Source organism: Panicum virgatum, chromosome 1N, assembly GCF_016808335.1.
Source record: "Panicum virgatum strain AP13 chromosome 1N, P.virgatum_v5, whole genome shotgun sequence".
Classification (NCBI taxonomy): Eukaryota; Viridiplantae; Streptophyta; class Magnoliopsida; order Poales; family Poaceae; genus Panicum; species Panicum virgatum.
Genome location: NC_053145.1, coordinates 62,334,972 through 62,349,528, shown reverse-complemented (window position 1 = coordinate 62,349,528; position 14,557 = coordinate 62,334,972). Strand labels below are relative to the sequence as shown.

The window sequence follows — 14,557 nt, the reverse complement described above, 5'->3', positions numbered from 1 at the left end:
ATAGAGTAAAAGCAAACATAAAAGATTTCATGAAATACAAAACTAGTTACACAAAGGAAGCATGGTTTGAAATCAAAGAAAAGAAGGGTAAACCTATTCAGGAACATGGGATGGGTTGAATTCAAATTTATAATTTGAATTCAAAAGAAAATGCACAACTAGGGTTCAAACATCAAATATCAATTCAAAGATAAAAAGAAACGACCAAGTATATGAATCAAGTCTAAACATAGAATTTATTCTAACAAAAACAAAGACAACACTAGTATATATGAATTAACTCTAGAGCACAAGAATAAATCACAAACTCAAGCTAAACAGCACAAAAATTCTCCCAAAAATTATCATAAGCTAAATGTGATTAGAAGAGACCATGGTACAAAGATGACCCCAAGAAATTAATAGAAACATGCTTTAATAAATAAAATAGTTAGATATTCCAGAAATAAACAAATCACATGAAATAACAAGAAAAAATCAAGAATTCGGGCCATAATTTTTATACAAGAACATACATAGGAAGAGGATGGTAGGTTCCAAAAATCAAACATATCAGAGCTATGGTTAAAAATATATAAATACATTACTCATTTCCTAACAATTAAACTAGATCACACAATAGAAAGTTTCATACAAACTTTAGTAGCCAAAGTTATAGATCTAGTTGAGAGGAACACAACAAAATTAATTTGACATTTTTCTGATTTTTCTACCATTTTCTAGGATTTTTCAAAGTTCACAACATAAAATAGAAAAAGCTCTGGCAGTTTTTACAGATAAGACCCTAGAAAGAAAAATGTTAAAGCAATCGGGTCCCTGGCCATGGCCGTCGTGGGAGCTCTGCTCCGGTCAAAATTTCGGCGAGGGAGGACCCTGAGGGCAAGGGGAGCTTGGGGGAAAGGTAGAGGAAGCTTGTGCGCACCTGTAGGTGGCTCAGGTTGGGCTTGGGATGGCCTGTAGTGGGCTCGCCGCGGGAGCAGGCGGGTCGGCGGCGAGCCATGCCGTGGCGGCGGCGCTCCAGCGAGAGGTGGAGGGGGTGACCGGGCTGAGGAGGATCAGTGCAGGATGGGGAAGGCCATGGGCTACTTGGAGTGGAGAAAAAGGGGGCGGAGAGACGGTCTCCACGCGCGCCGGCGAGCGGCGGCAGAAATGGTGTTCAACGGCGTGGACTGGTCGTGAAAGGGGCTCGGTCAGGCCCGTTTTATAGGCTAGGAGGGAAGGATAAGCAAGGGCAGGGTCCAGGGAATGAATTCGGCCGAAGAAAAGGTGAAATCGGTGACTGCAGTGCATCCCCGCGGGCGGTCGGCGAGCTTGCAGGGTGTGGCGGCGTGGCGTGGGCAGGTGAGGACCGCAGGGAGGAGGAAAAGGCGGCGGAGCTGTCCTACACGGCACGTGGAGTCGGTGGGAGGCGCTCCGAGGAGGCACGACGACCTGGGGGCGAGAAACAGCGGCGGACGGCGAGAACCCGCGGCGAGGGGCGGCGCACTCTGTTTTCAGCAGAGGAGGGAGGTAGAAGATAGAGATAGGGATGGTTTTGTGATTTCCAAAAATTACAAGGGCTTAACTGAAAAGTAAAATTTCCCGTTGATCTAGGACTCAAATGAAAAAGTGTTCAACATGAAAGTTGTGTAACTTTTCAAGATTTACAATTTTCATGTTGTGCAAATTTTCACTAGATCAAAGGATTTTGAAATATTTTGAAATCCGTCAAATCTTTTAAAATGCAGAAGAACACAACTTATTTTTTTAAAATTGCAAGGGTAGCCTTTGGCATAAAAACATCTTTTTATGAGGGTAAAAGTGAAAAAACAAAATGTGCATTTTGACCCCTCATAAATTTTGAAATTTTGCCTTTTGCGAAACTATTTTGCGAAAGGACTTTGGACTTTTCAAAAATTACAAAAATACCCTTACTATAGAAATCATGGTTTAAACTTTTAAATCAACACAAAAATTTTATTTTTGACCCCTAAAACCTGGATTGTCACAGAGGAGAGCAGAGGGACGGAGGAGAAAATGAAGGGGGAGAAAATCTGAAAAGAAAAAAGAGAAAAAGGAAAATAGAAAAAAGGAGATAAAGGAGAAAAAAATAAAAGATAAAAAACTATTATTATTTAATTAAAAGATGTATTACTAAATTATTGTAAAAGTAGATGAAAAGAAAAGGACGAGGAGGAGAGGAGAAAAGGAAAAGAAAGAGAATGGTAGTTGGAGATAGTTGAATAAAATATGTGGTAGTTGGTATAGAGTAAGATATAGAGTATAAATGGCTACCGAGGAACTGGATATAGAGGAGAGAATCTTGCTGACTAGGATGGAATATTTTGTTTAAAGAATGGATTTAGAGTACCACGAGTACGGATAGCCTTATCATTCATTTCTCCAAGTATAAACAGGCCATCCTCTGAATAAAAGATCAGAATCGTAAATCCCAGATGGAAAATTTCAAGCCTGGCGGTTAGAATTGAGAAATTGGCAGCCGGATCTGATCGCCTGCTGCGTGCTGCCAATCTCCCTTTTCCTCTCTTGAGACACCACGTACTGTACGACAGAGAGCTGAGAGCTGAGAGCTGAGCAGTGCAGCAGTGAGCAGGCGGGCAGGCAGCCGACATACTGTTGGTAGTCTGGAGCTGGAGGCTGGAGCTGGAATAGTGTGAGAGAAAAATACTGTTGGGCTGGCTGGAGCTGGTGGCTGGAGCTGGAATAGTGTGAGAGAAAAATACTGTTGGGCTGGCTGGAGCTGGTGGCTGGAGTGGTGTGAAAGGAAATTACTGTAGCGCTGGAGGCTACAAGACCAGCCGAACACAGTGATATGCAGTGCTTCCCGGGCAATCCGCGTTCCGCCTCCTCTCCTTCCCACCTTCCCGTGCCGCCTCCCAACACGCACCTTCAGATCCGCTGCCACGTTCAGATCCGCCGCCACCGGGGCCTCCCCGCCCTCCTCCGCGCGCGGGCCACGCCCTCTCCTCCGCTCCCTCGCCCCTAAGGCCGCCGCCCGTGCCCCTGAGGAGAGCTCCCAGCGCGCCTCCCTCACCGCTCTATCGTCTCCTCCGGCACGCCGCTGACCGCGCCGCCGTTCGCGGCGGGCGCCGCGGCCTCGCCGTCAGCGCCGGCCCTGGGGTGGGGCGGGAGGTGCAGCCGCGCCGGGTCCCCGCTGCCATGGGGCCCAACCTCATATATATCAGACATACTAATACTTTGTTCAGCTTCAGCAAAAGAGACGAGTCAGCTTGAGCTCTTGACCAATAACGAGCAGGCAGCAACGTGAGGGCTGGCACGTTCCGTTACTTCCGTAGTCGTGTACGTGAGAGACCGAGACGTCTCTGCACCAGGCACCAGCGGGCCCTACCCGATAGCCCAGGCTACGCAAACCGGCAGACGCAATCAGGACGACGTTTCATCTGGTCATCTGGATTAGATTAGGGATCGCAACTTCACGCCAAGCTCCAGGCTTCCCCACGCACGCAACCGCGGCTGCGCGGCGCCCGCCCATGGCCGACCACCGCCTGCTGCCGCAGTTCGCCAGTGTCGCACTGCCTGCCGCCCTGCCGGCTGCCACACGCAGCAGTGCACGCAGATCGTAAAGACGCTGTCGCTGCGGTGCTGCCTTTCAAGTTTCAATGTCTTGACTATTTATTGCATCGAGAAGTTATTATTGGCTGTGTTTGGTTACTATAGTAAATTTTCCGCGCACGTTTTTTGAAAAGAGAATCTCACATGCATTCAGTACTAAATAAAGTCTATTTGTAAAACCTTTGCAGGGATGTGTGTAACTTTTCGAGACGAATCTAATGACGATAATTGATTGATGATTTGCTACAGTTATTCTACCACCCGGAACAAAAGTCTCCAGCCTTTTATCCCGGTTCCAAAACCGGGATAAAAGGCCGTTTTTTAGTAGTGCACCATCCAAACTGTCGGCTATTATAAGCCATGTAAAGCATGGATATATGCTTCTCATAACTGTGGTGAGATTGATAAATGGAAACCTTTTCAAGAGCAATTTTATCCAAATAATGAGTCAATGGATACAAACAGCACTCTGTCCATGGTTATAAGAACTTGGCGGAAATTCACAATTTTTTTTGTTCATTGTCAACTGTTTAGAGCACACATATCAATACTTAGCACTTTTCTGTGATCAAAATCTATTTTAAGAGGTGCTAACATCAGGTGCATGGCATATCCCAATAAAAGCCAGGATCCATGCATCCATATTTTCACAGTACTATTTTACTAACATACAAAACAACATGCTGTAGTGGTGCCTCAAAGCATGAATCCAATAATACTTCGGCAATTATTACTGCCAATATGTAAATCTCTCCTACTTAAAAGATACGGAGTGCTTCCAGGGCACTTCGCCGCTGGCGTTCCGCCACCCTCGCCCGCGCCCTGCTCCTCCTTCCCATTCCGCCGCCTCCTCTCCCTCCCACCTCCCTGCGCTGACAGCGCCGCCCGCGCCCCTAGCGCTGCCTGCCACCCCCACCAGCGCGCCGCCTGCCGCCCCTCCCAGCACCGCCCGCCGCCCCACCAGCGCCAACCTCCTGTCGCACTGCCCACCCACCGAAAGCTCCTCGCGGAGATGCTAAAGCAGTCGTCGTACTTCCTTGGCGTCTGCTTCCAGGTCCGCGCGGGCAAGCAATCGACCGACCACCGCCGTCGTGCACTCCGACACTGTCCTCCCTATCGAAGTAAGCCAAATATTTTTTTATTCCCTTCCCTCCATGTATCGCATCTCTTGACTGGAGCTATAGAATTCGTATTCGCTCATTTGGGCTCTATGCTAGGGAGTTGCTCGTCTATCTACCTTATGTTCGACGAAATGCTCGTTAGCGAATAAGTAGTTGAGAACCTTAGTTCTTGCACAACCATGTGAACTGAAATATTCTTGATCTAGGTCACGAACGTTATTAACAAGGTAGCAACCACTGGAGTTTAGTTAGATATTTTATTTGTGTGCATTGACTAATTGCAGCTTAAGTTTCCTTTTGTTTTGTGGAACAGATGGACTAAAAATGAAGGATTGCATAAATTCATATATGCATTTGCATTATAGATTAGCTTAATTCACATTTGTGGTGCTTTGTAGTTCATAGCTGAGTGTGCAGCTGTTTGCTTTTGTAAGTCATTTTCCATGAGTGTGCATCTGTTTGCTTTTTTAAGTCATTTTTTTCAAGGTGTGCTTCGTAGTTCATCGCTGAGTGTGCAGCTGTTTGCTTTTTTAATTCATATTTGTTTCATGAGTGTGCATCTATTTGCTTTGTTAAGTCATATTTTTTTCAGGGTATGATACAGGTATGTCATATGTGACTGTTTTACTTCATGTAACCTCTTTGTTGATAGTGTTTTCAACCAAGAAATTGCATGTTTGACATCTTATGTTGGTGTTATTTTCCTCTTCAACTTGCTAGGACTGAAGCAAACAATCTTAAGAACATGCTGCATTTCTTCATTCTTAAAAGGGGATCTAATGTGCTTCGTAGTTCATAGCTGAGCGTGCAGTTGTTTGCGCTTTTAAGTGAATTAGTAACGTCTTGATTTGTGATTTTGCTGAGTTCTTGGTTTGGGATTATCGATTGTGTGTTTCTGTTCTTGCTTGTTGTTGGTTCACGGCTAATTATTAACTATTGATGCTCTTAATTTGTTGGTTCTTGCAGGAACATTAGGGTCAAGGAGCCGCATCTTCTGGTGAACAATCTCAAGGCACTCGCCTGCTCCAGTGAGGAGGCCTGGAAGATGGTAGAGCCGATGGAAAAATTTCAGGTATAGCAAAATCTAATTGGCCTATCCGGGAGCTAAATTTCTACCATATTGTGGAAGTGATTGTTAGAAATCTAGGCAATTTTCGGTATATTTTAATTCCAAAATTAGATGTATAAACTAGCAATATTTCTATGACTTTAAGGAGTAAAATAAAACATGTGTACATGTTTATACTTATCACACATATAAGCATAAACAATATAAATAACCAAAGTTTCAGGGAGTACCCTAAAGCGGGGCCGTTGCCGGAGGCATTGGCTGCGCTGTTACCAACTGGAGTAGACATCTACTCGGTTGGCCTCAGTCGAAGTAGTCGAACTAAATCGGTGCAGGAAGAAGTTCGCAGTGCAGTCCCACGAACGGTCACCAAGATGTAGTCGACGTAGTCGTTCGGCCACCAGAATGTAGTCGACGTAGTCGTTCGGCTCGTCCACCAGGAAGTAGTCGTACAATCGGGCAAAGCCTTAGTATTTTTGAGCAGTCACGCTAAAGCGTTACTCAAAAACCTGATTGCCCGCCTATCCCGTGCAGGATCTCAAGGCGAGCAAGGTTTCGGAGGCCTGCTCACGCTAATTCTGTGCGCGCAGAGATTAGCGTTGGGGAACTCAGTTGTTGCAACTGGAGAGGGAGAAGAGAGGAGCCGAGTTGCCTCAGTGCTCTGGTGCAGGATGGATGAGGGGCATGGCACTCCTTATATAGTGACTCAGGTGCTCAGGTTCGTTGAACCTGGACACCATCAGAGTCATTTAGGTGATGCGGTTATGGCCATTAATTACAGATTTAATTGCACGTTTAATCGCACGATTAATTGCTGTCAACGGCAAAATAGCCATCACATCACACCGCGCCGCGCCGCGCCACGCCGCACCGCACCGCCCGTCCGGCCGGCCCGCGCCGCGCCTCGGCCTCGGCCTCGGCCACGGCCACGGCCACGGCCCGGCCCGGCCCGGCCCGGCTCGGCGAGGCGAGCGAGCGCGCGCGCGCGTGTGGTTCACCGTCCTCCTCTTACCGGCTTCACAAGTGGTGTACAAGAAGTCCACCTTTTAAGTCGGTTGAGATCCTCCTCAATTCCCGGTACGGAATTAAACATTGATTCCCTAGCATTAATAGTGGGCTTTAAATTCTTTTAATGCTTTAGAATAAATGGGCCAAGCCCATTACTCCAACAATCCCCACCAAGAAATTCAAGCCACACTAGAAATACCCTCATTCTCTCATTGATATACCAGTATTCGACAGAGACTGTTAAGTTGAACTTCCATCTAGGACAAAGGCTACACTTATTCACAACTGTGCAATGGACTATGCCTTGAATTGCCAGTTTTGTGCAAACAAGTTTGACCAGAGCCCTACACTGGTACTAGGCTGCAAAAGCATCCCCGCGGTTTGGAGCTTATAAGTCATACTCCAGGCCCTTCATGAGTTTCTAGAGAATACCCAATTCTCATAGACCATGACCAGTGGTCAAACTCATATAGGTGTGTTCCTTTCAGATGTTCTGTAGGACAACATCTTTGTTTCAAGAAAACAACTCATTTGTTTAAAAGAAACCACCTGGCACACATTAAGGTATAGACCAACCTGCCATACAGATTAGAAGAGAAATGCACCTTATACACGGAATGAGCCCTTTTCACAAAGGTTCTCTTCTCACAGTCAGACTTTAGTTTGTTTCACCATCCTAATTCACGGGATCTCCGATCACATAGGACAGGTTTCCACTATAGAATGACTCACGTGGGTCTCAAGCCCAATTCCATAGATGCATTGTCTATCACATTTCGTGAAAGACCCTTTGTAAACTGATCTGCCAGATTTTTAGCCGTCTGAACATAGTCCAGGGCTATAACTCCGGAGTTTCTCAATTTTCTGACAGATTTCAACCGCCTTTTCACATGTCTAGATGACTTCATGTTATCCTTTGAACTATTCACCTTGACAATTACCGTTTGATTGTCACAGTTCATTAGGATTGCCGGTAACGGTTTTTCAACTATCGGCAAGTCCATAAGGAGCTCACGAAGCCACTCAGCCTCAACAGTGGCGGTATCTAATGCTGTGAGTTCTGCTTCCATAGTTGACCTCGTTAAGATGGTCTGCTTGCAAGACTTCCAGGAAACAGCTCCACCACCAAGTGTAAACACATATCCACTTGTGGCCTTTATCTCATCAGCATCAGAAATCCAATTTGAATCACTATACCCTTCTAGTACCCTTGGGTACCCGGTGTAGTGAATTCCATAGTTCATTGTCCCCTTCAGATAGCGCATTACTCTTTCAAGACCCTTCCAATGATCATCTCCCGGGTTTGAAACAAACCGGCTCAGTTTGCTTACAGCAAACGAGATGTCAGGTCTTGTAGCGCTCGCTAAATACATTAATGAACCAATGATCTGAGAATATCTCAGCTGATCTCGCATTATCCTTTTGTTCTTTCTAAGAATTAAACTGGCATCATATGGTGTTGAGACAGGTTTATAGTCGCTATAACCAAAGCGACTTAACACCTTCTCCACATAGTGAGACTGTGTAAGAATCACCCCACCATTGATCTCTTTTACCAGCTTTATATTAAGGATAACATCAGCTTCTCCCAGATCCTTCATCTCAAAATTTTGAGATAAAAACTCTTTGACTTCCTTAATCACATTAAGGCTAGTGCCAAAGATCAGTATGTCATCCACATACAAGCACAAAATCACTCCTTCAGCCCCACCATAGCGATAGTACACACATCTGTCAGCTTCGTTCACAACAAAGCCGGCAGAGGTCAAAGTTCTATCAAACTTTTCATGCCACTGCTTAGGCGCTTGCTTGAGACCATATAAAGATTTTAACAACTTACAAACCATTCCTTCTTGACCCTTTGATACAAACCCATCCGGCTGATCCATATAGATCTCCTCTTCTAACTCTCCATTGAGGAAAGCCGTCTTAACGTCCATCTGATGAACGAGAAGACCATAAGAGGCTGCCAAGGAAAGTAACACTCGAATTGTGGTCAATCGGGCAACTGGTGAATAAGTGTCAAAGAAATCTTCTCCTTCTTTTTGTGTATAACCCTTGGCCACAAGCCTAGCCTTGTACTTTTCAATAGTACCATCTGGCCTAAGCTTTTTCTTGAACACCCACTTGCATCCAACCGGTTTACATCCATAAGGACGTTCAATGACCTCCCAGGTTCCATTAGACATAATAGAATCCATCTCACTCCTTACTGCTTCCTTCCAATAGTCAGCATCAGGAGATGAATATGCCTCTTCAATGGTTCTGGGTGTATCATCTATGAGGTATACAATGAAATCATCACCAAAAGACTTTACAGTCCTTTGTCTCTTGCTCTTTCTCGGAGCGTCATTGTTATCCTCCTCAGGATTTTCTACAAGTGTATGTTCATTGTGTTCTATCGGCTCAGCAGAGCCATCATCCTTGATGAACTCTTGCCTAGATGAACTTGTTTCATCTCTCATGGAAAAAATGTTTTCAAAAAATGTAGCATCTCTGGACTCCATTATAGTACCAACATGCATGTCAGGTACTCCAGATTTCACTATTAAAAATCTATATCCAACGCTGTGAATAGCATAACCTAGAAAGATACAATCCACAGTTTTAGGTCCAAGCTTACGTTTCTTGGTTATTGGCACACTCACTTTTGCCAAACAACCCCATGTACGTAAGTATGACAGTGTTGGCCTTTTCTTCTCCCATTCCTCGAAAGGAGTTATCTCTTTATTCTTTGTAGGAACACGGTTTAGGACATGACATGCAGTCAATATAGCCTCACCCCACCATTCCTTGGAAAGTCCCGCTGTATCTAACATGGCGTTAACCAAATCCGTTAGAGTGCGGTTCTTTCTTTCGGCAACCCCATTTGACTGAGGTGAATAGGGAGGCGTCCTCTCATGAATAATACCATGTTCCTCGCAGAATAAAGTGAATAAATTTGAGAAATACTCGCCACCACGATCTGACCTAACTCTTTTGATCTTTCTCTCAAGTTGGTTTTCTACTTCAGCTTTATAGATTTTAAAGTAGTGTAAAGCTTCATCTTTTGACTTCAACAAATAGATGTAACAAAATCTAGTACTATCATCAATCAAAGTCATGAAATATTTTTTACCACCTTTTGTCAACACTCCATTCATTTCGCACAAATCGGAATGAATTAATTCTAAGGGTGCCAAGCTCCTTGCCTCCGCGGTCTTATGAGGCTTACGAGTTTGTTTTGATTCAACACATACATGACACTTAGAATTTTTGACAAAAGTGAACTTTGGAATTAAGCTCAAATTAGCTAAGCGCATCATACAACCAAAATTAACGTGACAAAGCCTCGAATGCCAAACATTTGTTTCATCAACGTTAATAACATTGTATGCAATTTTATTACAAACATCTGACAAAGAAAGACGGAACAAACCTCCGCTTTCATAACCTTTTCCAACAAAAGTACCAAACTTAGACAAGATACATTTATTGGACTCAAAGACTAATTTGAAACCATCTCTACACAGTAGAGAGCCGCTGACTAAATTCTTCTTGATGGTGGGGACATGCTGCACGTTCTTCAGCTGCACGGTCTTCCCCGAAGTAAACTTCAGATTTACCGTACCAACACCAAGAACACGCGCATGTGATCCGTTCCCCATCAGCAAGGAGGAAGTCCCGCCGGTCTGGTAAGAAGAGAACAAAGAAGCATCAGCACAAACATGAATATTAGCACCAGTGTCAACCCACCACTCGGGTGAACCAAAGACTGAAAGAACAGTAGGTAATAAATTACCGTACCCCGAAGTTCCTCCAGGCTCGCTAATAACCATGTTGGCGGAGTCGTTGCCTTTGCGGTTCGGACACTTTGCAGCAAAGTGATCCGTACTAGCACACACATAGCAGGCTCCCGTCTTCTTCTTCTTCTTAAAAGTGGTTGTCTTCTTAGTCTTTGGTTGGTTCTGCGGTGGCTTTTTCTTGTTCTTATGGGAGTTGTTCTTCTGAACAAGATTGGCACTTGAAGCACCAACAACTCCTTTCCCACGTATGTCCTTTGCTCTCGCCTTCTCCTCAACATCAAGAGTCCCTATGAGTCCATCTATTGTGAACTCCTGTCTCTTATGTTTTAGAGAAGTAGCAAAGTCCCTCCAAGAAGGTGGCAGCTTAGAGATTATACCTCCAGCCACAAACTTATTGGGTAACACACATGGGGACTCTTTGCTGCAATTTTTGAGATCTTTTGCCAGAGTATGTATTTCATGAGCTTGTTCCACTACAGAACGGTCTTCGACCATCCTGTACTCAAGGAACTGCTCCATGATATACAACTCACTCCCGGCGTCAGATACTCCATATTGAGCCTCAAGAGCATCCCACAAAGCTTTGCCAGTTGGCAGCCGGATATAAGAATCCACCAGGTTATCACCGAGAACACTAATGATCAAGCCTCGAAAGAGGATATCAGCCTCATCGAACGCACTCCCTTCCTCTGGAGAGAATTGTTCAGGCTTACCCTCTTTCACATGGATCACTCTCGATAGTGTTAACCACAGTATAAGCCGCTCTTGCCAACGTTTGTAATTTGAACCATCAAAAGGTGATGGTTTGATTGATGCAGCAAAGCTAGATACCGAAAGCCTATTAACACAATCAGGTTTTTGGATTGTTAGAAATCTAGGCAATTTTCGGTATATTTTAATTCCAAAATTAGATGTATAAACTAGCAATATTTCTATGACTTTAAGGAGTAAAATAAAACATGTGTACATGTTTATACTTATCACACATATAAGTATAAACAATATAAATAACCAAAGTTTCAGGGAGTACCCTAAAGCGGGGCCGTTGCCGGAGGCATTGGCTGCGCTGTTACCAACTGGAGTAGACATCTACTCGGTTGGCCTCAGTCGAAGTAGTCGAACTAAATCGGTGCAGGAAGAAGTTCGCAGTGCAGTCCCACGAACGGTCACCAAGATGTAGTCGACGTAGTCGTTCGGCCACCAGAATGTAGTCGACGTAGTCGTTCGGCTCGTCCACCAGGAAGTAGTCGTACAATCGGGCAAAGCCTTAGTATTTTTGAGCAGTCACGCTAAAGCGTTACCCAAAAACCTGATTGCCCGCCTATCCCGTGCAGGATCTCAAGGCGAGCAAGGTTTCGGAGGCCTGCTCACGCTGGATGGATGAGGGGCATGGCACTCCTTATATAGTGACTCAGGTGCTCAGGTTCGTTGAACCTGGACACCATCAGAGTCATTTAGGTGATGCGGTTATGGCCATTAATTACAGATTTAATTGCACGTTTAATCGCACGATTAATTGCTGTCAACGGCAAAATAGCCATCACATCACACCGCGCCGCGCCGCACCGCACCGCCCGTCCGGCCGGCCCGCGCCTCGGCCACGGCCACGGCCACGGCCACGGCCACGGCCCGGCCCGGCCCGGCCCGGCCCGGCCCGGCCCGGCCCGGCCCGGCCCGGCTCGGCGAGGCGAGCGAGCGCGCGCGCGCGTGTGGTTCACCGTCCTCCTCTTACCGGCTTCACAAGTGGTGTACAAGAAGTCCACCTTTTAAGTCGGTTGAGATCCTCCTCAATTCCCGGTACGGAATTAAACATTGATTCCCTAGCATTAATAGTGGGCTTTAAATTCTTTTAATGCTTTAGAATAAATGGGCCAAGCCCATTACTCCAACAGTGATTGGGGTCTGATTGTACTGTGTCGATTATAAACATGCAAGATGAGCGCTTAGCATAATGTTGTCCTTGTGATTAAGAAGCTCATCGAGGTTAACTTCCATGACAAGTTGGATTTCGCATGGTTTGAGCTCTCCGCACCGCAGACTCTGATGAATCAAAGGTATATTGTCTATTAGAATTCTATCATGATTTTTAATTCTCAACACCTTATTTCAATATTAGGGATATTATCTCTGTAGGAATGTTAATTGGTGTTATTTCCACTAAGTAGAAATTTGTTTGGCACAGATGAGTCAAGTGAACTATTCTGTCATGAAAACTATGATATATGGAGGCTGCTTATTTCTGTTCTCTATATCGCTCTTTGGTGCTAAATGATGTGTTTTCTGTATATTGTTGATAAAGTGATGGAGGGATTAAAAATGGTGTGGTGTATTGGACCTACCCAGATTATAGCACGATTATGTCTAATGGGTATTACCAAGCCATTCCTTAAATTTGACCAATTTAAGTTTTGTCGCCTCTAAGGTCAAATAAAATAAGAATTGTTTACTACTTTTTATTGAAATGGAATTTCAAGGAGACTGAAGAGGATGTGAGTTGCCGAATCTATTTACTTGAGGCTTGTACTATTGGAAATTCTGGTGTACAAGATTCTTTTAGTAGCCTATTTAGAAAGACTTCTGATATTTTTTGTTTTCAATACTGTTTTGTTTGGCTAGATTATGAATATTTCATGGTATAAGACAATATCTGAAACTTGGTCATATGCCCGATGACATATTTTTGCTCTTTCTATAATTGCAATTTTATGATATAGTAGCCATAGCAGCTAAGAGATAGCTTTCTTTTGGTCTTTCATTTAAAGCTGCTAGAGCTAGCAATTCTTTTGAAAATTAGAAGCCCAAATGATTGGGGGTGTTTTTTGGGAGTGTTTAGGTGAGTTCATAATGTGGAAAGCTTTAGGAAGGAGAGAGAATACATGATGGAGTCTGACAGACTGTCGGTGAGAAAAAGCACCATGGAGACCACATAAGGTTTGATTTCAGTTTTCTAAATATCAGAGATGCCATTTTTCAGTTTTCTAAAGATCAGAAACGCCATTTCTTTCTCTTTAGTTTGTTATACTGAGAAAAATTGAGATACTAAAATGACTAGCACCATATTTTGGATGAAAAGCGTTAATTCTTCTTTTGTTGGGTGCCAGCAAGTAGTACTATTCTTCTAAATTTTATTTGAGTTTCTTGATTACAATTCTCTGAACTTTGCCGGCACATGATGGTCGATTGTCAGCCATCCCCATATTGATCGATTATTTAACCATGCATTTTTCACTTGTCATATTGACTAAATTGACATGATTTAGATTTATCTTCAAGACCACGTTTGAATGACATATAGGTAGGGAACCTGAATTTTGCTGCTCTGGAGAGTCATAGAGCTTCACCTTCCATTGCTTTGTTATACCTCCCTTATTGTTTTCCCACTTTCAGGTTTATTTGTTCACTTTTCAGTGAAATCAAGCGTTATCTAAAAGTTCATGTTCTTGGTTTGATTATCCAGATCCAGGACAAAGGCCAGCATGGAAACAATAAAGATGCTTTATTGAAATTTCACGATAAAGGCATGGGTGTGGTCAGCGACATGCTCGGGAAGACATTTTTCAGTTGCTGGTCTAGATATTTATTTAGAATCGTGCTCATCAACAATCTTAGATGGCTGAGCACTGAGGAAGAAGTTTGTGATCAATTTTTTGGCGTTGGCTGGAAATGCATGTCGAAAAATACTTCTCAATATGTTTAGAAATATCTGAGCTGCATTGCATGGAAAAATATTTGAAAGTGGGTTATGTGGCATTGGATATCCTGATGTATTTGAATTTACCAAATTTGAAAACTATTATTTTATATGATTGTGTGTGGATATCAATAAAGATTAAAATATTATATATTTCTCGTACTATATTTATTATTATATTAAATTGTTTTTTATCACCCGTAGCAACCCACGGGCGTAAACATAAAGTGAGCCAGTGAAGTGAAGAAGCTTCCTTGCTTCCTCCCTCAATCCCTCCTCTCCTCTCCAATTCTCCGATCCAGTACTCCAT

At 43.9% G+C, this 14,557-nt stretch overlaps 1 long non-coding RNA gene across 2 annotated transcripts; it reads left to right on the top strand.

Moving 5' to 3' along the window:
- Nucleotides 1-3,831: 3,831 nt before the first annotated feature.
- On the top strand, nucleotides 3,832-14,313 carry LOC120653850. 2 transcript variants are annotated; one of them, XR_005666867.1, is made up of 5 exons: nucleotides 3,832-4,694; nucleotides 5,661-5,766; nucleotides 12,558-12,610; nucleotides 13,390-13,487; nucleotides 14,014-14,313. It is a non-coding gene; the product is annotated as an uncharacterized LOC120653850 (long non-coding RNA). The 2 variants fall into 2 exon arrangements; XR_005666866.1 differs by lacking the exons at nucleotides 3,832-4,694; nucleotides 5,661-5,766 and having other exon boundaries at nucleotides 12,355-12,610.
- Nucleotides 14,314-14,557: the final 244 nt, after the last annotated feature.